This window comes from Ovis canadensis, chromosome 9, assembly GCF_042477335.2.
Source record: "Ovis canadensis isolate MfBH-ARS-UI-01 breed Bighorn chromosome 9, ARS-UI_OviCan_v2, whole genome shotgun sequence".
Lineage (NCBI taxonomy): Eukaryota > Metazoa > Chordata > Mammalia > Artiodactyla > Bovidae > Ovis > Ovis canadensis.
Window position 1 is genome coordinate 67,169,661 of NC_091253.1, and position 23,908 is coordinate 67,193,568.

The 23,908-nt window shown below is 37.5% G+C and overlaps 1 protein-coding gene across 2 annotated transcripts in view; it reads right to left on the reverse strand.

Annotated features, from left to right (window-relative positions):
- ZNF704 (zinc finger protein 704) overlaps nt 1-23,908 on the reverse strand; it is a 248,030-nt gene that overhangs the window by 169,747 nt on the left and 54,375 nt on the right. The gene's annotated exons all lie outside the window — the stretch shown is intronic.

Genomic DNA, 23,908 nt, shown 5'->3' on the forward strand with positions numbered 1-23,908 from the left:
AATCACTGCTGACAGCCACGAAGCCATGAAATTAAAAGATATTTGCTCCTTGGAAAGAAAACTATGACAAACCTAGACAGTATATTAAAAAGCAGAGACATCACTTTGCTGACAAAGTCCATACAGTCAAAGCTATGGTTTTTCCAGTAGTCATGTATGGATGTAAGAGTTGGACCATAAAGAAGGCTGAGCACTGAAGAATAGATGCTTTCGAATTGTGGTGCTGGAGATCTCTTGAGAATCCCTTGGACTGCAAGATCAAACCAGTCCATCCTAAAGGAAATCAATCCAGAATATTCATTGAAAGGACTGATGCTGAAGCTGAAGCTCCAGTACTTTGGCCACCTGATGCCAAGAGCCAGCTCACTGGAAAAGACCATGATGCAGGGAAAGATTGAAGGCAAATAGAAAAGGGAGCAGCAAAGGATGAGATGGTTAGATAGCATCACTGACTCAATGAATATGAGTTTGAGCAAACTCCAGGTGATAGTGAAGGACAGGGAAGCCTGGTGTGCTGCAGTCCATGGGGTCACAAGGAGTCGGGCATGACTTAGTGGCTGAACAATGGCAACAAGAGGTCACTAATGTTTTAAATTGCCCACAATTTAAATATGAAAAACAACTTCTAATCTGTGACCATGATGTCATAAAAAAAAAGCCACTCTAACACCAAAAAATGTAGAACTACACAAAGGACAGCCCATTAGACTGAAAACTTCATCCTGGCCCAGGGTGTGGAGGCTCCAATATACCACTTCATTATTTTACCAGTTTCTTATTTGTGATCCCTGTTGCAGGCATTCAGTCAGTGACTAGTAGGTTTATTAGGGCCTTTAAAAATGCTACTGGGGGAAAACACTGATATTCATTACAATCTGCATAACTCTATTCTATTAAGAAAGAATTTTTGAATAGAAATATGATTTTCAAATTATGATACCAAAAAGGAGAAAAGAAATCAACACCCCTGTAACTCTGCCCGAGGCCAGTTGAAGATTAATTCTGATAAGATTTAAGTCATGGTTTGAATTCACCTAGCCTATGAGTAGAAGGAACAGCATTATAGTCAGTCATACATGGCATTAAAGAAAGATCTTACAGCAAGATTAGTCTGACTCATAGGAGGCCATGGGGAGTCATGATTTTAGAAAGACTCTACCACTAACCAGAAAAAAAGTGCATTCAGGCTAAGGAAAATAAAGAAAGTAGTTAAGCAGAGGAAAAAAATAAAGCTACAGGGATGTAACTATCAGTAGTGTGATTAAACCGCAAACATTAAATAGTTCACCACTGAAATAGGTAAGTTCAGTTCAGTTGCTCAGTTGTGTTTGACTCTTTGTGTCCCCATGGACTGCAGCACACCAGGCCTCCCTGTCCATCACCAACTCCCAGGAAATAAAGCCTGGGTATAAAAAACTTCATTCTTCCTCAACATACTAGTTGCCTGCTGTGGAAGTTTCAAGCTTGGGGATCTACCTTGTCATATTAATGAAACGATCTTGATTGCCTTTGAAGCAATCATCCCATGCTTTTCCTCGGCATTTCTGGCTTTTGATGCTGCAGCTCTGGTGAACACGAACAGCAAAGAGGAAATCCAAATTCCCTCCTCTCTGAGAAGACACTGCTCTGTGTTCCTGAGTCCACAACCTGAGACCAACACTAACTCAACAGCAGGGTCTTTAATGAAATCACGGGGGACCCAGCCTTGATCTAACATGCCCTCTTAAATAACACAGAAAAGGTTTCTTGGGAGCAATTTCAGTCAACTCAGGGAAAGAAAGCTCCCAAGAGCCAAGGGATAAACCTTAAAACTAGTTTGGGATTAACATAAACACACTGCATGCATGCTAAGTCACCAGTCATTTCTGGCTCCCCGCAACCCTATGGACTGTAGCCCCCCAGGCTCCCCTGTCCATGAGATTCCCCAGGCAAAAACACTGGAGTGGATTGCCATGCCCTCCTCAACATTAACACACTACTAGATACAAAATAGATAACCAACAAGGACCTACTGTATAACACAGGGAACCATACTCAGTATTTTGTAACAACCTACAAGAAAAAAGAGGGCTTCTCAGGTGGCTCAGGGGTAAAGAATCTGCCTGCCAATGCAAGGAGACACAGGAGACACAGGTTCATCCCCTGGGTCGGGAAGATCCCCTGGAAAAGGAAATGGCAACCCACTCCAGTATTTTTGCCTGAAGAATCCCATGGACAGAGGAGTCTGATGGGCTACAATCCGTAGGGTCACAGAGTTGGACACGACTGAGCACACACACATGGATAAGAAAAAGGAATCTGAAAGAGAATAGGTATGATGTATAATTGAATCACTCTGTGTACACCTTAAACTAAAACAACATTGTAAGTCAACTATACTTCAAAAAAAAAAAAAAAAACTAGCTACTCCATCTTTCTCCCTATAGGATTACTAATTTTTGTTTCTTTCTCACTAAGTTTGAAAATTTTTCTTCATTTGTTTTTCATATCCAAAGGTAAAGGAAAAAGAGAGCAAAGATAAAGTGTTCTATCCATCGAATTAAACATCCATTTTCCCAAATGATCATAATTCTGACTAGAGTAACAGTGGGCTTTTTAATATTTCCTAGAATGGTCAGATTTACCTGAAATTATTGCCTGCCTTTGACTTTCAGCTTTCCCCCTTTACTCTAGGATTCTCGCTGGGCTCCTGCACATCTCCACGCAGCAATGCATCACACTGATCACCCCCTAAGCTGCCACCTGCTATCACCTCCCACCTTTGATCCTTTGCCATCATCAGTGGAGTCTTCAAACAGCGCTGCTGTGTTCTCACTGCAAAAACAAGTGCACTCCTCAGTGGAAAAATACCACATTCCAGCTTGGTAAAGCAGGTGGTGTGTTTCAGAGGATGGAGCAGAAAGTAGCGTCTCTTCCTTTCAAACAAGAAGGAAGACTATTAGCACATCAGCAAATAAAGTCCTGCTCGATGAATTTTAAGTGCTGCCTCACAAATGAAAATGTGGCAAAATCTGAAAAGTCAGCTTTTAGAGAGTGCTTCAGTCCATTTTCCAATCCCAAACTCTGAACTTTCTTTTAAACCAATCTTCCCATCTTTCAAATAATGTGGAAAGATTTTCAAGATGCTCATACTTCTTTTTGCTCTGTGAGATAGGAAACCCTGACATTGGCTTAATACAATGACCGTCACACCCAGCACTACTCTGGCACATACAGAGCAGACGCCTGATGTGTCTTAGAGGTATCATCCGGGTGAAACAGCCTGTTTCATTGCTATCCCAGGAAGGCAGAAGAAAAGGCTTGTGTTTTCGCTTTATTTGGATAATTAGAATTTATATAATTAAATTACTAACAGTCTGGGAAACAGAAAGCAGCAATCATATCTGGAATTTGAAGTTTCAGCTATAGGCTCAGAAAAACTTAGTTTTCCTTTTTTTTTTTCATTTCTATTCTTAGACTAGAAATGAGTTTTTTTCCCTCTATTAAGGTTGGTTCCTCTGCAGCCAAATAGGACACATGGAGTTTCAATAACATGAAGACAAAACACCATAACCAAGAGTGGGAACTGTCCCTCTGCCACTGACAGAACTTTATAAATGCAGGGAATTCTGCCCAGTTTTGATTGGGGCTAATGAAGACTGATACCAAACAGAGAGATGTCCTTCATGGCAAACACTTCAGCACTGGGAAAGTTCTAGATGTGACAACTGCTATCCTGGGTCATGCTGTCATCAGACTGATGCCACAGACACACAAAGAAATAGTTTTTCATTTTTGCACACAGTTTCATCACACACAATGAAGCAATGGCTGAAGCAGAAGTTACTTCTTTTTTTTTTTTTTGGTCACAGATGCTGGAGCAAACTTGCAAACTAATGGATTCACATTTGAGATCAAAGGAAGCCAACATGAGACTCAGTCAGCTCAGCTGGGCATGATTTCGAAAGAACTGTAAGCAGCTTCATAATTCCAACATAATAATGTCTCCCTCTATTTACAAGGGTGGTAGCAGAAGGACTGATTCAGTACATATAGAAAATTCTGAGTCTGGAAACATCAAATACATGAATGAAAAGCTGTGGAAACCTATTCCTTACTGGTTGTGTTTCCCTGGCCTCCTGCTTGTCCAGAAGGTGCACACTAACCTTGTCTCTGGGTGACACATTCAGGAGGCACCAAAGGCGGCTGCTATGTCATGACATGATGAATGAAGCAGGGAATACTCATGGCCAAGAACAACGGATAAGAGCTCATTTAATCAGATTCCTACAGAACACCAACTCACTGGAGAAAAGTGTGTGGTTTTCTTTTTTTTAATTGAAACATATTAGTTGATGTATGTTAGTTTTAGGTGTACTCTTTAATGATTTGACATTTGCATATATTATGAAACGATCACCATAGTAAGTCCAGTAACTATCTGTCCCCGTGGAATGTTATTATATTGAATAGTATTACTGACCATATTTCTTATGCTGTACAGTACATCCCTGAAGCTTACTTATTTTATAACTGGAGGTTTGTGCTTCTTAATCCCCTTCACCTATTTTCCTTACTCTCCCAACCCTCCCTTCTGGCAGCCAGAGATTTGTTCTCTGTATCTATGAGTTTATATTTGTCTGTTTTGATACACATATATGTGAGATTTGCCTTTACAGTTCACTTAGTGCAATAATGTCTAGATCCATCCATATTGTTACAAAAGACAAAGCTTCATTCTTTTTTACTGGCTAATGAAATTCCATTGTGTATATACGCCACACCTTCTTTATCCATTCACCCACCAATGGACACTGTTAGGCTGCTTTCAAATGTTTGGCTATCAGAAACAATGCTGCAGTAATGGCATGCATGTTATCTTTTCAGAGTGCTTTCTTTCCTTTGGGTAAATACCCATAAGTGGGATTGCTGGATCATATGGCAGTTCTACTGTTAATTTTTTGAGGCATCTCCATGCTGTTTTCCATAGTAGCTGCACCAACTTACATTCCCACCAACAGTGCACATGGGTCCCCCTTTCTCCACATTCTCACCAACACTTGTTATTTCTTGTCATGTTGATGACAGTTATTCTGACAGGTGTGAGGTGGTATCTCATTGTGGTTTCAATTTGCATTTCTCTAGTGATTAATGATGTTGTGTATCTTCACGTGCCTGTTGGCCATCTGCACATCCTCTGCCCATTTTTTAACTATGCTGTTTGGGTTTCTTTGTTGATATTGAGTTGTATGAGCTCTTTGTATATTTTAGATATTAACTCCTTATCAGTTATATTGTTTGCAAACATCTGCCATTCAGTAGGTGGACTTTTTGTTTTGTTGAGAGTTTCCTTTGCTATCCAAAACTTTTTTCAGCTTTATGTAATCACATTTGTTTGCTTTTGCTTTTGTTTCACTTGCCTGAGGACACAGATCCAAAAAGAATATTATTACCACTGATGTTAAAGAGCATACTGCCTGTGTTTTTTTCTAGAAGTTTTATGGTTTTAGATCTTAGATTTAAGTCTTTAATCCATGTTATTTTTTCTACATAGTGTGAGAAAGTAGTCCAGTTTGATTCTTTTGCATATTCAGTTCAGTTCAGTTCAGTTCAGTCGCTCAGTCGTGTCTGACTCTTGGTGACCCCATGAACCGCAGTACGCCAGGCCTCCCTGTCCATCACCGACTCCCGGAGTCAACCCAAACCCATGTCCATTGTGTCGGTGATGTAATCCAACCATCTCATCCTCTGTCTCCCCTTTTCCTCCTGCCCTCAATCTTTCCCAGCATCAGGGTCTTTTTAAATGAGTCAACTCTCCACATCAGGTGGCCGAAGTATTGGAGTTTCAGCTTTAGCATCAGTCTTTCCAATGAACCCCCAAGACTGATCTCCTTTAGGATGGACTGGTTGGATCTCCTTGCAGTCCAAGGGACTCTCAAGAGTCTTCTCCAGCACCACAATTCAAAAGCATCAATTTGCATGTAGCTGTCCAGTTTTCCAAGTACCATTATTGAAAAGGCTGTCTTTTCCCCATTGTAGATCCTTACTGCCTTTGTCACAGATAAATTATCCATAGAGTACGGACAACCCAGAATTCTTTTCTGGGTTCTCTGTTCCGTTCCATTGAACTACATGTCTATTTTTGTGCTAGTACTGTACTGGGTCTTTTTTGTTTTTTGGTATTTTAAAAAACTCATTTTTTAATTGAAGTATAGGTTTTTTTTTTAAGGTTTTTATTAGTTATCTATTTTATACATAGTATCAATACTGTGTATATGTCAAGTCCAATCTCCCAATTCATCCCACCCCACCTTTCCCCCTTGGTATCCATACATTTGTTCTCTATGTCTATGTCTCTATTTCTGCTTTGTAAATAAGATCCTCTATACTTATTTTTTCAGATTCTACATATATGTATTAATATATGGTGTTTGTTTTTCTCTGACAGGTCTGAGAAAACGTGAGGTATAGTTGATTTACAATGTTGTGTTAATTTCAGGTGTACAGTAAAGTGATTTGGCTATATATATTCTTTTTCAGATTATTTTCCCATAAGGTTCTTATAAAATACTGAGTGTAGGTCCCTGTGTTATACAGTAGCCTTGTTGTTAACCTATTTTACATTTAGTAGTATGTATATGTTATTCCCCAAATCTTAATGTATCCCTTTCCCCACCTTTCCCTTTGGTAACCAAAAGTTTGTTTTCTATGCCTGTGAGGCTGTTTCTATTTTGCAAATAATTTTATTTGTATCATTTTTTTAGATTCCACATACAAATGATATCATGTTCTCTGACTTCACATATATTATAATCTCTAGGTCCATCCATGTAGCTTCAAATAGCATTATTTCATTTTTATTTTATGGTTGAGTAGTATTCCATTGTAATATATACACCACATCTTCTTCTTTATCCATTCATCTGTTAACACACATTTAGGTTGTCTCCATACCTTGGCTATTCTAAATAGTGCTGGTATGAACATTGCAGCATACATATCTTTTCAAATTAAGGTTTTCTCAGGATGTATGACCAGGAGTGGGATTGTAGGATCATAAAATAGCTCTCTATTTTTAGTTTTTTGAAGAAAACTCCATACTGATCTCCATGGTGGCTGTATCAATCACATTCCCACCAATAGTGTAGGAGGGTTTCCTTTTCCCCACATTCTCTCCAGCAATTTAAATGGCACCCCACTCCAGTACTCTTGCCGGGAAAATCCCATGGATGGAGGAGCCTGATGGGCTGCGGTCCACGGGGTCGCTAAGGGTCGGACATGACTAAGCGACTTCACTTTCACTTTTCACTTTCATGCATTGGAGAAGGAAATGGCAACCCACTCCAATGTTCTTGCCTGGAAAATCCCAGGGATGGGGGAGCCTGGTGAGCTGCTATCTATAGGGTCACACAGAGTTGGACACGACTGAAGCGACTTAGCAGCTGTAGCAGCAGCAGCAGCAGGCTTTTTGATGATGGCCATTCTGACTGGTATAAGATGACACTGCATTTCAGTTTTGATCTGCACTTCTCTGATAATTCCTGATGTTGAACATTCTTTCCTGTGGCACTTGGCCATGTTACCATACTGTTTTGATTACTGTAGCTTTGTAGTATAGTTTGATATCAAGTTCATGATCCATCAGCATTCTTCGTTATCAAGATCATTTTGGTATTAAGGGTCTTTTGTGTTTCCATACAAGTTTTTTATTTGTTCTAATTCTCTGAAAAATGTCATTAGTATTTTCATAGGGATTGTATTGAATCTGTAGATTATCTTGGAAAGTATGGTCATTTTAGCAATATTAATTCTTTCAATTAATGAGTAAAGTATATCTTTCCAATGCTTGTGTCTTCTTCAATGTCTTTCCTCAATATCTTTTAGTTTTCCAAGTACAAGTCTTTCACCTCCTTGGTTAGATTTATTCCTACATATTTTATTCCTCTTGATGCAATTATACACGGAATTTTTTTCATTTCTCTTTTGACAGGTCATTGTTAGTGTATAGAAACAGAATAGATTTCTGAAACTTTATTACTGAATTTATATATTAGTTCTAATAGGTTTTTTTTTTATGTTGTCATTAAGTTTTTCTATATATAGTATTATGTCACCTGCAAACAGTGACAGTTTTACTTCTTTACAATTCAAATTCTTCACTTCTTTTTCTTCTCTGATTACTATGGCTAGGATTTCCAATACAATGCTGAATAAAAGTGGCTCAGAGTGGACATTCTTGTCTTGTTCCTGATCGTAAAGGAAACTCTTTCAGCGTTTCACCACTGAACATGATGTTGGTTGTAGGTTTGTCATGCTGTTGGTGTTCAGTCGCTCAGTTGTGTCTGACTCTTTGTGACCCCATGGACTGCAGCATGCCAAGCTTACCTGTCCTTTGCCATCTCCCAGAGTTTGCTCAAACTCATGTCCATTGAGTCGTTTGTCATATATGGACTTCATTATGTTGAGGTATGTTTCATAATTCCCAGTTTGTTGAGAGTTTTTAATCATAAATGGATGTTGAACTCTGTCAAACCTTTTTCTGTATTTATGAATGACTTTTATTATTCAATTTGTTAATGTGGTGTGTCACACTGATTGATTGTGGATACTCAATCATTCTTGCATACTTAGGATAAATCCCACTTGATCATAAGCATGAAAAAGTGAAAGTGTTAGTCTCTCAATCATGTCCAAGTCTTTGCAATCCCATGGACTAGCCAGGAGTAGCCAGGTTCCTGGAATTTTTTCAGGCAAGAATACTGGAGTGTGTAGCCATTCCCTTCTCCAGATGATCTTTCTGACCCAGGGAGAGAAGGTGGGTCTCCTACATTGCAGGCAGATTCTATACTGTCTGAGTCACCAGGGAATGCAGTCTTGAATTTGGTTTGCTAATATGTTGAGGATTTAAGCCTTCCTCAGTGATCAATGGCACCCCACTCCAGTACTCTTGCCTGGAAAATCCCATGGGTGGAGGAGCCTGGAAGGCTGCAGTCCATGGGGTCGCTAAGAGTCAGACACAACTGAGTGACTTCACTTTCACTTTTCACTTCCATGCATTGGAGAAGGAAATGGCAACCCACTCCAGTGTTCTTGCCTGGAAAATCCTAGGGACGGGGGAGCCTGGTGGGCTGCTGTCTATGGGGTCGCACAGAGTCGGACACGACTGAAGTGACTTAGCAGCAGTGATGAATGCAAAGAAATAGAGGAAAACAATAGAAGGGAAGGACTAGAGATCTCGTCAAGACAATTAGAGATACCAAGGGAACATTTCATGCAAAGATGAGCACGAAAAGGACAGAAATGGTATGGACCTAACAGAAGCAGATTTTATGAAGAGGTGGCAAGAATACACTGAAGAACTATCCAAAAAAGATCTTCATGACCCAGATAACCAAAATGGTGTGATCACCCACCTAGAGCCAGACATCCTAGAATGTGAAGTCAAGAGGGCCTTAGGAAGCATCACTATGAACAAAGCTAGTGGAAGTGATGGAATTCCAGTTGAGCTATTTCAAATCCTAAAAGATAATGTTATGAAAGGGCTGCACTCAATATGCCAGCAAATTTGGAAAACTCAGCAGTGGCCACAGGACTGGAAAAGGTCAGTTTTCATTCCAATCCCAAAGAAAGGCAAGACCAAAGAATGTTCAAACTACTGCACAATTGCACTGGTGTGCTGCGATTCATGGGGTCGCAAAGAGTTGGACACAACTGAGCGACTGAACTGAACTGAACATGCTAGCAAACTAATGCTCGAAATTCTCAAGCCAGACCTCAACAGTATGTGAACCAATAAATTCCAGATGTTCAAGCTTGATTTAGAAAAGGCAGAGGAACCAGAGATCAAATTGCCAACATCCATTCCATGATAGAAAAGTCAAGAGAGTTCTAGAAAAACATCTACTTCTGCTTTATTGACTATGCCAAAGCCTTTGACTGTGTGGATCACAACAAACTGTGGAAAATTCTTAAAGAGTTGGGAATACCAGACCACCTGACCTGCCTCCCGAGAAACCTCTAAGCAGGTCAAGAAGCAACAGCTAGAACTGGACATGGAACAACGGACTGGTTCCAAATAGGAAAAGGAGTACGTCAAGGCTGTATATTGTCACCCTGCTTATTTAACTTATATGCAGAGTACATCATGCAAAATGCCAGGCTTGATAAAGCACACGCTGGAATCAAGATTTCAGGGAGAAATAGCAATAACCTCAGATATGCAGATGGCACCAACCTTATGGCAGAAAGTGAAGAAGAACTAAAGAGCCTCTTGATGAAAGTGAAAGAGGAGAGTGAAAAAGTTGGCTTAAAACTCAACACTCAGAAAACTAAGATCATGGCATCTGGTCCCATCAATTCATGGCAAGTAGATGGGGAAACAATGGAAACAATGACAGATTTTATTTTCTTGGGCTCGAAAATCACTGCAGATGGTGACTGCAGCCATGAAATTAAAAGACACTTGCTCTTTGGAAGAAAACTTATGACCAACCTAGACAGCATATTAAAAAGCAGAGACATTACTTTGCCTACAAAGGTCCCTGTAGCCAAAGTCAATGGTTTTTCTGGTGGTCATGTATGGATGTGAGAGTTGGACTGTAAAGAAAGCTGAGCACCAAAGAATTGATGCTTTTGAACTGTGGTGTTGGAGAAGACTCTTGAGAGTCCCTTGGACTGCAAGGAGATCCAACCAGTCCATCCTAAAGGAAATCAGTCCTGAATATTCATTGGAAGGACTGATGCTGAAGCTGAAACTCCAATACTTTGGCTACCTGATGTGAAGAACTAACTTATTGGAAAAGACCCTGATGCTGGGAAAGATTGAAGGCAGGAGAAGGGGACAACAGAGAATGAGATGGTTGGATGGCATTACCGACTCGATGGATATGAGTTTGAGCAAGCTTCAGGAGTTGGTGCTGGACAGGTAAGCCTGGCGTGCAGCAGTCCACCACGTCACAAATAGTCAGACCCTACTGAGCGACTGAACTGAACTGAACTATTCATTTATTTTGAATAAATCAGAAACATTGGCGTATTCTTTTCTTGTGGTGTCCTTGTCTGGTTTGGTATAAGGGTGATGCAGGCTTTGTAGAATGAGTTCTGAAGCATTTCTTCTCAAGTTTTTAAAGAATAGTTTAAGAAGGATAGATGCTAACTCCTTAAATATTTGGTAGAAATCACCTATGAAACCACTTGGTTCTGGACTTTCACTTGCTGGGATTGTTAAAAATCACTGACTCAATTTAATTACTGGTAATCATTCTGCTCATATTTTATATTTCCTACTGGTTCAATCCTGGGAAACTAAGTTTTTAGGAATTTATCCACTTCTTCTAGTTCCTCCATTTTGTTCATAGTAATCTCCTATGATCCTTTGGATTTCTGTAGTGACAGCTGTAACTTCTTTTTCATTTTTTATTATGCGGGCCCTTTCTCATTTTTTTCTTGATGAGTCTGACCAAAGGTTTATCAATTTTCTTTATCTTTTCAAAGAATCAGCTCTTAGTTTCATTGACCTTTTCTGTTTTTCATTTTTCAGCCTCTATTTCATCCATTTCTACTTCAATCTTTATGATTTCTTTCCTTCCACTAACTTTGGGTTTTGTTTATATTTTTCTAGTTCCTATAGGTGTACGTTTGGAGTGTTTCTTTGAGATTTTCCACAGGTAGGCTTGTATCACTATAAATTTCCCTTAGAACTCCTTTTGCTGCCTCCCACAGAGTACAGATTGTTATGTATCCCTTTTCATTTTCTTCAATCCTCTTACACTTTCAAATCCTCTTTGATTTCTTCAATGACCCATTGTTTGTTCAGTGGTGTACTGTAAACATGTAAAAAAGCTTTTATGTGTTTGTGTTTTTGCAGTTTTTTCCTTGCAGTTGGTTTCTCATCTCATGCCGCTATGGTTGAAAGAGATGCTTAACACAGCATCAAAGTTCTCAGATTTACTGAGACTTGTTTTTGTGGTCTATCCTAGGGGAAAAAAGTGTGTTTTTCAAATAATGAGAAAGAAAGCGTACTTAATTCCATACAGGATAGACCCTGGTACAGCATACTACACTTTAAGAGGACACTCAATAAACTTCTAAGTGGTTATCCAAACAGTTGACTCTTGAACAATGCAAGGTTTGGGGCACCAACCTCTGTGCAGTTGAAAATTCATGTATAACATTATAGTCAGCCATCAATATGTGTGGTTCCACATTTATGGATTCAACCAACCACCGATTGTATAGTACTTTAGTATATATTTATTGAAAAAAAAATCCATGTATAAGTGTACCCATGCACTTCAAACCCATGCTATGTTGTTTAAGGTTAACTGTAATTGACTTTAATAAAAGTTCTCCGATAGGCAATAAACCAATGTTTTCAGAATAGAAAGTATAAGCAACAGAAGGTGCTGCCTTAGCTTATAAATATATCAGCTCTGCTTAATGGTCTTTTTTTTAAATAGAGAAATGTTGAAGCATAAAAAGTATAAAGATATATATAATATACCACTGACTGATACAGCGAGGAGCACGATGACCTTCTTACATATTCATCACTTAGTTACAAAAAATTATTGATGATTTAGCTTAGCAAACAAACACTTTGAAATCTTGAGTTGAATATATTCATATATTTGAAATGGGTTTTTACTTCTTTTTAACCTTAGGAGATTGCTGAGTCTTCTAGCTTTGAAGGAGATAATAAAGACCCAAACCTTCTTGGTTTCTATTATCCAGTCTAATTATATCTATGGGAAGCACAGCCTATTTCACAAGATTTGGACAGTGTTCAGAGAAGGGAAACTCCCTGGATAGCTCGAGAGAGCTGAGACACAGCCAGAAAGTAAACCTTCCAAGGGGAAGAAGCACGGACAGTGCCTGGCCCTGGACACGTGGGAGAAGGTCAAAGGACTTCCTAAAGATCGAAAAGTAGCAGAACCCCAAATTCCTCCCTCCTAACCACCAGTTCTATTTTCAAAACTACTTTATCTCTAACATAGAAATATGCTCAAAAACTTTGTTATTCCTTAAAATTATGTATTTTCCCAAAGTGATCTGAAAGTGACAGCAGATTTGTTTTTTACTTTGTTTAAATTGCCTACAGAGAAAGGGACAGTTATTAATTGAATGTGAAGATGAATTGAGACAACATGTTGGTGGAAAATCACAAAAATTCATTACTTATCAAGTTTGTAGCAGTTTCTCTGCAAATGCAAATGTTAATTTTCACTCTGTGTCATTATCTGTAGATATATGGAAAATATGACTGCATAGTTTACTCGTTAGGGATGAATCAAAATGGACAAATAAAGCTTGTTTTAGCTCTGAAAAATAAACATGTGGGGGAACAAAATTTTTAAATACAGCTTTCCCCAACCTTTTCAGGGGGGGAAACAGCTTTCAGCTTTCTGTGAAGATTACAAATTACAATACAGGCTAAACGCCATGCTCCCCATGCCTCTAACCCTCCTTATAAATGTGGTGCAGCTGTCTGGCACTTTCACCAGTGATAGCTCTGTGTGATCATTAACACTACTTGCTTAGTATTTGTGAAATTACATCGTATGTGCAAAGAATTGAGGTGATATTTTGAAACCCACATGGTTAATATATTTACCAATTCATGGTTAGAGAGCATGGTTTTTCCAAAAGCAGTTCACAATGACCAGTATTTAAGATTCAAAGTTGTGTTTTATTCAGTGGCTTTTGCACAACTTGGTACAGTGGTCACATTCAAGTAACCTCAAAGATTAGAGTTATTTTGATGAAATCAATCCCAGGGAACAAAAATGCCAAATTTGAAGCTCCAAGACTTTGGCTACCTGATGTGAAAATCTGACTCATTGTAAAAGACCTTGATGCTGGGAAAGACTGAGAGCAAGAGGAGAAGGGGGCAACAGAAGATGACATGGTTGGATGGCATCACTTATTCAAAGGTTATGAGTTTGAGCAAACTCTGGGAGATGATGAAGGACAGGGAAGCCTGGCGTGCAGCAGTCCATGGGTTTACAAAGGGCTGGACACGACTTAGCAACTGAACAACAATGTGATTTGATGAAATCTCATATTCTGAAGACGAAAGCCACATTTTATTTATTTTCTAATACGTGGTCACAAATTGGATATACAAAATAGCAGATAACCTTATGATATGTTATTCTTAGAAAGGGGCAGAGAAATTAGGCAAATCTATCAAGTGACTGAAACTTATTTAGGAAAGTGGCTGAAAGTGATGATTTAGGAAAGGAGAGTGCATGCACTCCATTAAAGAAGCAAATGTTTATCAAATCTGGTCAAAACAAAGCCTGAGCTGGGAAGAGTCATCAAAATCTTTTCATCATTTAGAGATTAAACTCTATGAGCAGCTCTTGCCTCAAGAAAAGCCAATATGTGAATATCAAGATGTGGAGAAATGAGAGTTATGGTAAAATAAACTAACAAGTACTTATAGTAATGTGTTTACATTATGATTGTGCTTTGACTGTTTCAGTTGGTCTATATACTATTCTTCATAAATACATTTATTATTCATATGACTTTTGCTCAAAGAGTGCAGGCCTTTGTTACTATAGTTTTATTGTTAAAGGTAATTTGGATTTAACATGTTTAAAGCCAAACCCCTTCCCTCCATCTAATCTATTTTCTCTTGTATTACTTCTGAATTACTTTTTTTTTTTTTTTAAACAGCATCACCAACCATTTTATCCATCCAGATATGCACAACACAGTTTCTGGAACCATCCCGAGTACTTACTTAAGCTTCCCATCTGCTTTATTCCCCCAAATTCTGTAGAGTCTGCACTTCACACTCTTGAACATAGCCCTCTGCTGTGATGCTTCTGTCCTAGTTAAAGGTTTCACAATGATCTCTTTCAGATTTCTACATCTGCTTCTTTTTTCTGCCTTCAGTGTCAGAACTTACACAGATGTCCTCCCTACCTTCTCATCTCCACAGGTACCTGACAACTTTTCTGAAATGTCAATCTATCACTTGAATAACTTAACAGATAAAAATTAAATTTTGAAAGTATTTCAAGTCAAGCCTAACTCTCCAGCCTAACCCCTTAGCCCTCTTCCACCCAGAAATCTATATATAGGAGGGGAAAAAACATAGGTCAATATTTAACAGAAGAATCAATAATAGCTTTAAGCTAGAAACAAAGTAAACCATTTGTTCTTTGGAGTCTTTCTAAAATTAATATATTTGTTGTATTTTCTACTTTACCAGTAGTATGTTTTCATTAACTATTTTATTACTATATTAAAAAAATCATAAGAAATGCAATAAGTGTGACAACCCAGGTCCAAGCCTAAAGTCTTGACTTGGCCAATTAGAACTGGTAACAGCTGCTACTGTAGGGAATGTCAGAGTATCTGGTAACAACTAAAGAGCCACTTTCAAACTCTGGAAATGAAGCTGCTTTCATGTTGTAAAAAAAAGCCAGAACTGTGGCTATATCAATTTAACCTTTCTTTTATTTGGATGGAATTTAAATATTCTCATAGTAATTATAATTGTACAAAAATATTAGTTATTCAAACTGGAAAGCAACAGACATATCTTGGATCTGTGCTGCAGGTTTTTTTTCTAACTAAATATTCCCTGATCCACAGACGCTGAAATGTCTCTCTCCTTACATGGGCTACTCCTTTGTCCCTCACTAACCCTTAAGAAACACTCCAGTAAAAGGCTACTGTTCCACTGCATCGCTGTGAGTGAGGCATTTTCTTCATGTGTGTGGGAGTAAGAAAAAAAGAGAAACCCCTGTCTTGGGGATAAATGGTAAGCTGGACTGAAAGGTATAATAACCAATGTTTTACCCTGAACATGCACTGTCCAATAGTCATCACAACCTCTGTAGCCACTGATCATTTGAAATGTGCCCAGCAAACTGAGAGGTGCTGTAAGAGTAAAATATATTGAATTTTTTAGACTTAATATGCAAAAAAGAATGTAAAATATCTCACTGTTGTTTAGTTGCTAAGTCATGTCCAATTATTTGCAACTCCCTGGACTGTACTACTGTTCATGGAATTTTCCAGGCAAGAATATTGGAGTGGGAAATAAAATATTTGTTTCTCCAGGGGATCTTCCTGACCCAGGGATTCAACTCATGTCTCCTGCATTGGCAGGCAGGTTCTTTATTGCTGAGCCACCAGGGAAGTAACACTTTATATTGATTAAAGGGGAATAATGATATTTGGGATATGTTGAGCTAAATAATATGTAGTATTGAAATTATTTTCACCTGTTTCTTTATCCTGCTTTTAATGTAACTATTAGAAATTTTAAATATGTTGCTCATATTTTACATATGCTCAAATTTTACATATGTAGCTCATATGAAAACTCTATTATACAATGCTGTTCAGACACAATTCATTTTAAATAAATGACCAACATCTTGTTTAATTATTATTTGCCTTTCTGTAATTAAAGCAGAATACAGAATTTATATAGGCAGGAGGAAGTAGGGAGTGGGAGGTAGTGGGAATCCAATTGTTTCTACTCCTTCATTGTTTAAATTTTGAACATAATTAGGGAGGGAAAAAAAAAAGATATGTAAAATCTAAACATAAACTGATTCTTCAGAGGCAACCAATGGCATCAGAAAAGCAGAATAATGACACTTTAAGCATTCTGGAATATTCCCATATACCCAACCTGTGCAACAAAGTCAGTGATCCACTTAGTACAACAAAGCTACTGGTCCACCAAAAGCTTTGGGTGTGAAATTTTCTCCATTTCGCTGCTAGAAATGATTTACACAAAATTCCTGGAGGTGATGCCTACAAATGCTTGAATGTTACACTTCTTAAAAAATGAAGTATAGTTGATTTACAATACTGTGTTACTTTCAGCACAGTGATTCCTTTTTTTTTTTTTTGCATGATAGGTTATTAAGAGATACAATAATCTTATAATCAATCTTATAATCTTGGGTATAATTCCCTAAGCCATATAGTAAATCCTTGTTGTGTATCTCTTTTATATATAGCAGTTTTTATCTGTTAATCCCATACCCCTAATTTTTCCTTCCTCTCTGCTCTCCCCTTTGATAACCATACATTTATTTTCTATGTCTATGAATCCATTCTTGGTTTGTATAGATTCATTTGTATCACTTTTTTTGGATTCCATATATAAATGATATCATATAATTGTGCCTTTCTCTGTCTGACTCATTTCAGTAAGCAAAATACTCTCTGGGTTACACTTCCAGTACTTTACTCAGTACTGCCCAACTGATGCAAAGAACATATCCTTCATTAATAGCAAAGTGACTTAAATTACTTATTATTTTAAAAATCCACATTAATATGCAAAATTCAAAATTCAAAATGAAGTTATAAACAGGTGGTACATTCTAATTTGCCACTAATGTGGTACTTATAATAAAGAAAGAGATATAAAACAAAATGATTGTAAATGAGTGAAAAGACCCTGATGCTGGGAAAGACCAGGGCAAGAAGAGAGGGGGGACAATAGAGAATGAGATGATTGAATGGCATCACTGATTCAATGGACATGAGTTTGAACAAACTCTGGGAGATAATGGAGGATAGGGAAACCTGGCGTGCTGCAGTTCATGGGGTTGCAAAGTGTCAGATATGACTTAGCAACTGAGCAATACCAAATGCCATATTTAAGATCAACACAAAAAGTGTGTAAAGTTGTCTCTTACACATACATAATCTGAGCCAAATTTATATCACAAAACGCAAACTTTCCTAAGTTATCACTAAGAAAATATTGCCAGTCAATGTTATCAGAGTCAGCACCGGAAAGAGAACCACTGTTTTAGAACTACTGGTTCCTGACTCACCTTATTAACAACTTTCATAATTTCATAGACTATTATGAGAGTAGAGTTGTAGCATATGTGCATTTAGATCACAGAAATTCAACTATAAGCATTTGGCAGGAAGAAAGAGCCTAAAAAAATAACACAACAGACAGAAGTCCCACCATTCAGTTCAATGAAATTTTGTGTAGGAAGGGAGAGAATAATTGTCTTTTTCTCAATCGGTTTCTGATCTCAAGTCTTTAATGTAGGGTGCTGGTCTCACAAGTGATCAAAGGCATTGTAAATAATAACTTTGTTTCTACTTAATCTTGATTTATTTGTTGACTTTAAATCCCCAGCAAGATGTGACTTGATGGTATCCTGATGGCACAATGTGTTTCATTAAGTCCTGATGTCAATTACATGGGTTCCTAGCAACTTCCTATCTCTGTCCTCTATCCACATTATCGTACTTGTGCTTTGGGAAGATCATTTTGGCTGTTGTGTAAGAAACAGACAGACTGCAGCAAGAAAATATGAACAATAGTTATTTGCTGACCTGAATTACTGAAAGGATAGGACGGGATGCAAGTGGATAAAAGTTTCCTGGAAAAGATGGTCTTAAAAGCTACTTTGTAGAGACTGCTTTGGTTCTTAACAATTATATAGCATTAGTCTTTCTCCAACATAGGTAGGTACATTTATAGTGCCTTCCCAAGATATGTTGTTAAAATTGAACATATTCAGTGTTCAATGAGATTCTTCGAGACCTTTACCACTTTCCTTCTTTTCAGTAGTTTCATACTGGTTACAGCGCTTGTGACTGGAAATGTTTTTAATACATTTAAACATTAAACATTTGCTCCTGAAACTGCTATGCGTCTGGTGATTCAGAAATAATGATAGCAATCTTGCCTTATCTCTCACTTCATTCCAGGTTAGACATAAAAGACTTTTCTATCAGTCATACACAGGACATGAAAGACAAAGAAGAAAATGTGGGGAACACCACTGAGAATGAGAGTCCAAATCAGTTCACAATTTTCCATGTACACATAAGATATTGCCTGTAGCTCAGGTCCTTTCCTAACTTTGAACTCACAGGTTAACAAGCTTCTGAAGTTCTTTTTAAACGATACAATTCCCAGAGAGGCATTCTATAAGGAGAAGATGACTTCATTTTACCCAGCAAGTGATATATCTGACATCACTATATTTTAAAACCCTGCAAAACAAACAGGGCCGTATGGCTCAATTTTTTTTTCCAACAGCAAACTAACAATCTGGAGTATTCTAATAAACTGCTGTTAGGTCTAGGAATATTTGGGGCCAAAATTTTCTTTTTTTCCCTCATTATAACTAGTTTGCTAATAGATTTCTTTAGTTTTAGAGTTATAATTAGAAGACAGTTACTACTTTGCATAATTACATTGTAATTGTTATTTGGGTGAAATCCAACCAATTTAAGCATCAGTACTTCCAAAAAACAATGTCTGGCAAAAAGAGAATAACAAATGCCATGCTCTAATGGGTCCAGGTTATCTAATAATGTTTGCCTAATGGTTTAGTGTTTTGTTTTTTTTTTAATAAGAGGCTCAACAGCAAGTGACATTAGAAACCAATGTATTTTAAGGCATCACAGTTGTAACTGGCAGTAAGTTAATGTTCTCTGATAAACACTAATGATGATAGTAAGAAACAAAAATTCACGTGGGGTCAGAAACCTAGCCGCCTTAGGTCTGTCATTTGTTAAATTTATGTTCCAGTGGCTGAATTTACTTCTAGTGCCTGGAGAATTTCCAAACACACACATCTCTTGCTTCAAAAGCCAAGAAGCTCAGTCTACAGAATGAATGAACACAACTATGTTTCTAGCTGCCCACCCTCCTATCCACTTTTTAAGTTGATTATTCAGCCTTCCTAGAAACTTCATAACTGTTTCAGGAAATTTCATCCTTTGTTCAATCAGCGAGCCCTCTGCTATTGCTTACAACCAAGAAACCTCACATCTACTTCAAAAATACACATGAGTCTTTCCACTTCATGTCAGCTGCCACTACTCTAGTCCAAACTCCCATGACATCACGTCTGTACTAAAGCAGCGGCTTCCTTACTAGTCTTGCTATATCCTTCTTGTCCCCCTCCAACCCAATCTATGCATGCTAAGTTACTTCAGTTGTGCCCGACTCTCTGACCCCATGGACTGTAGCCCACCAGGCTCCTGTGTCCATGGGATTCTCCAGGCAAGGATATTAGAGTGGGTTGCCATGCCCTGTTCCAGGGGATCTTCCCAATACAGGGATCGAAACCACGTCTCTTAAGTCTCCTGCATTGGCAGGCGGGTTCTTTACTACTAGCACCACCTGGGAACCTAATCTGTATGTAACGTGATCTAATGATCTAACACCTAAATACAAAAGTAGCATTAACCATTCTTCTCCATAAAATTCTTATCAACCTAAATATATACTTTAAAAATCGTTACCGCAATCAATATAGTTCAACATGATTTGGCTCCTGCCTGCCTCTCCAACCTCATCTCTGGCTGCTCTCCCCAGTTCTCTGTGCTTCAGCCACACAGGCCTTCCTTCTTACCTTAGGGTTTTCATGCATATTCTCCCCTTCCTGGAACACCTTCCTTCCTAGTCAATCTAACTTTTCCTCATTCTTTAGGTGTCAGCTAAAACGTAGTTTCCTTAAAGAGAGCTTTCCTTATGCTTTAATATAAGTCTTCTTACTTATGAACCTCATAATGTCCTGTACATTTAACAGATTGAATGTCCTGGACATTATAAATTATATAATTTATAATTATATATTTATATTTGTATTGTTTACAATATCTCTCTCCTCAATTCTATGAGAGCAGAAAATATATCTAATTTACTCTACCTTGAATTTCAGTATCTGGTACATAAAAATCCACGTAACTAATAAATATGTTGAAATAAATTAAAGAAATGTATATTACTCTGTGAAAGAAGCCAATCTGAAAAGGCTGCATAGTACATTATTCCAACTACAGACATTCTGAAAAAGAAATAACTATGGACACAGTAAAAAGATGACTGGTTTCCAGGAGTTCAGGGTAGGGAAGGCATCAATAAGCAGAGAATAGAGTATATTTTAGGCAGCAAAAAAATAAATACACTGTATGATACTAAAATGAGGGAAACATGTCCTTATATATTTAATGCACAACACAAACATGTATAGAAGTAAAATTTAGGACAAAAATAATTACAGATGGAAGGGTGTGATGTGTGTGGGGACACAGCGTATGTGAGAAATCTCTGTAACTTCCTTTCAATCTTGTGAACCTAGAACTGCTCTGAAAAAGAATAAAATCTTTTAAAAACAAGGTATTGAACAAATCCCTCCCCCCCCAAAATGAAATAGAATACATATCTTTATAATCAAGCTAAATGAAGTAAACAAAAGTAGGAAAAAGAAAACATAGTAAAGCATGGTTTGAAAAAAATTAAGATGCAAAATTATCAGTAATTACAATGAATCAGATATCAGTAATTATAATTAATATAATGAGTTAAATATCCTATTTTAAGAATATGCTCTATATTTCTGTGTTCTGGATTGCTTTCCCAACTACAAATAATAAGATGAAAAATATATCTCTTTACTTTTTAAAAATAAACCTAATTACAATAATCCAATTTTTAAAAAGAAACAACCGAACAAAATTTGGGAAGTGCATATAAAGAAGTGATTTCCCAGGTGGCTCAGAAGTAAAGTATCCGCCTGCCAATACGGGATGTCGGTTCAGTCCCTGGGTCAGAAAGATCTCCTGGAGAAGGAAATGGCAACCCATTCCAGTATTCTTGCCAGGGAAATCCCATGGACAGAGGAGGCTGGCGAGCTATAGTCCATGAGGTCACAAGAATTGGACACAATTTAGAGACTAAACAACAATATAAAGAAGTGCTTCAAAGGAGTCATAGCATATAACTTATAGTTGTAAAGAAGAAAAGTCTATAGTTAACAATCTAAAACTCTACCATAAGAAACTAGAAAAAGAGGAGGAATTTAAACTGAAAATAAGCAGAAAGAAAGAAATAATAAAAAATAAATCAGTGAAATAGAGAATGGACTAACAACAAAGTCAATACATGCAAAAGCTGGCTCTTTGAGAATAGCCATAAAAGTGGTAAACTGCTAGTCAGACTGGTTAAAAAAAAGGTAACACGATGACCCATAGCAGAAATGAGAGAGGGAACATTACTGTAGATTCTCAACATTTCTTTAAAAGGCAATATTATGAACAGCTACATGCCGTTTAACAATTTTACATGTCATGGATAAATTCTTTGAAAGACACAAATTACCAAAATTGATCCAAAAAGAAACGTGAAACCTGAATAGCACTACAGTTGGCCCTGGAACAACATGAGGGTTAATCGGCATATAATTTATAGTCGGCCTTCTGTATCCATGATCCCTCCAGATCTGCAGATTCAGCCGAGGACCATGTAGTGCTATAGTATTTACGACTGAAAAAGATCTGCATTTAAGTGAACTTGTACAGCTCAAACCTGTGTTGTTCAAGGGTGAACTGTATATCAATCTTACAAATCGAATCTGTAATTAAAAAAGCACTTCCATAAAGAAAACTCCAGGTCCAGTTGGCTTTACCAGTAGACCTACCTTTTAAGGAAAAAATACCAGTCCTAAAACAAATTCAGAAAACAAAGAGGGGGGAACACTTCATAAACCATTTTATGAGGCCATCATTAAATTGATATCAGAACCACAATATCCAAGAAAACAGATTGATAGGTCAATGGGTGGAAATAAATGAATCCTTAACAGATTTTTAGCATAAATTATGAATTCCAGGTCTCTTAACATAAAATGGTCTAATGAAAATTTTCCACGGAGTAAGTTCTATAGAATTGCAAGTTGGCACCAAACTATGTGACAGTGGGAAGTCTAATTCTTGTCCTACAAGCTTAGGAAAAAAATAAAACCACAGCTCTTCACATTAAAATTACATGCCATTCATTTTACCTGTGAGTCAACCAAATAACAGATACAAATTGAAGGGCTTATCAGGTTCAGGTCATGATAAGACATTTCATAGTGAACTCCCAGTTAAAGGAATTAATCCTAAACAATATAGCATGTACTTTATATGAAAAAATTAGACACGTAAATAATTCCAAGTAGTTGAGCAGAGGCAATGAACATATGAAAAGTTTCAGTTAAAAGTTAAGGGAAAGAAAGAGGCCTATAATTTTACAAACTTTGACAAATTTGGTAGCAGAATAGAAAAATATGTAGTTTTTTAAGAGAAGATACTTTTGATTTCATATAAAAAGAAATGAAATTCTAATTACAGGCAGTGAATAGGTAGAAAAGGAATATTTATTCCTTTTCCAAAGATACTATTTTCCTAGTTAGCTGTCAGAAACCACTTGTACAAATGCAGACCTTCTCCAGCAACTGTTTATAAAGTTTCATTATAGATGGTTTTTGGTAACAAAATATATTTCACATATTAAAAATTAGCAAGCTTTCATGCTACAGCATTTCCTTTCTTTTCTCCACTCAACAAATATTTACTGAGCCCTTTAGACATGGTCCTAGTGCTAGGAATGCAGCATAAACAAGATGGACTAAAATCATAGCCGACATGGAACTTACTTTCTAGCTGAGATACATGACAGGCCAGAAAATAAGTTAAGTTCTGGCATATATATTCTACTACTGTTCCACTGTCACGCTGCCATAATATTATCCTCTGATTCAGTGCTGTTGGATGCAATTTAAGTAGAATTACAATGTGATAAAAGCCTTTTGATATTGCAGATAAGCCCTCTTGGCCCAATTCTAAGCTAGATCTGTCTTAAAAGGATTACCATGATATAAACCAGGGATCACCAAACTTTTCCTGTAATGAGTCAAATATAAATATTTTAGGCTCTGCAGGCCACCTACGATCTATACTCCATAGTCTTCATTTTTTAACCCTTTAAAAAATGTAAATCTTCTTATCTGGCATGGAATTCTCCAGGCCAGAATACTGGAGTGGGTAGCCTTTCCCTTCTCCAGGGGATCTTCCCAACCCAGGGATCAAACCCAGGTCTCCTGCATTGCAAGTGGATTCTTTACCAGCTGAGCCACCAGGG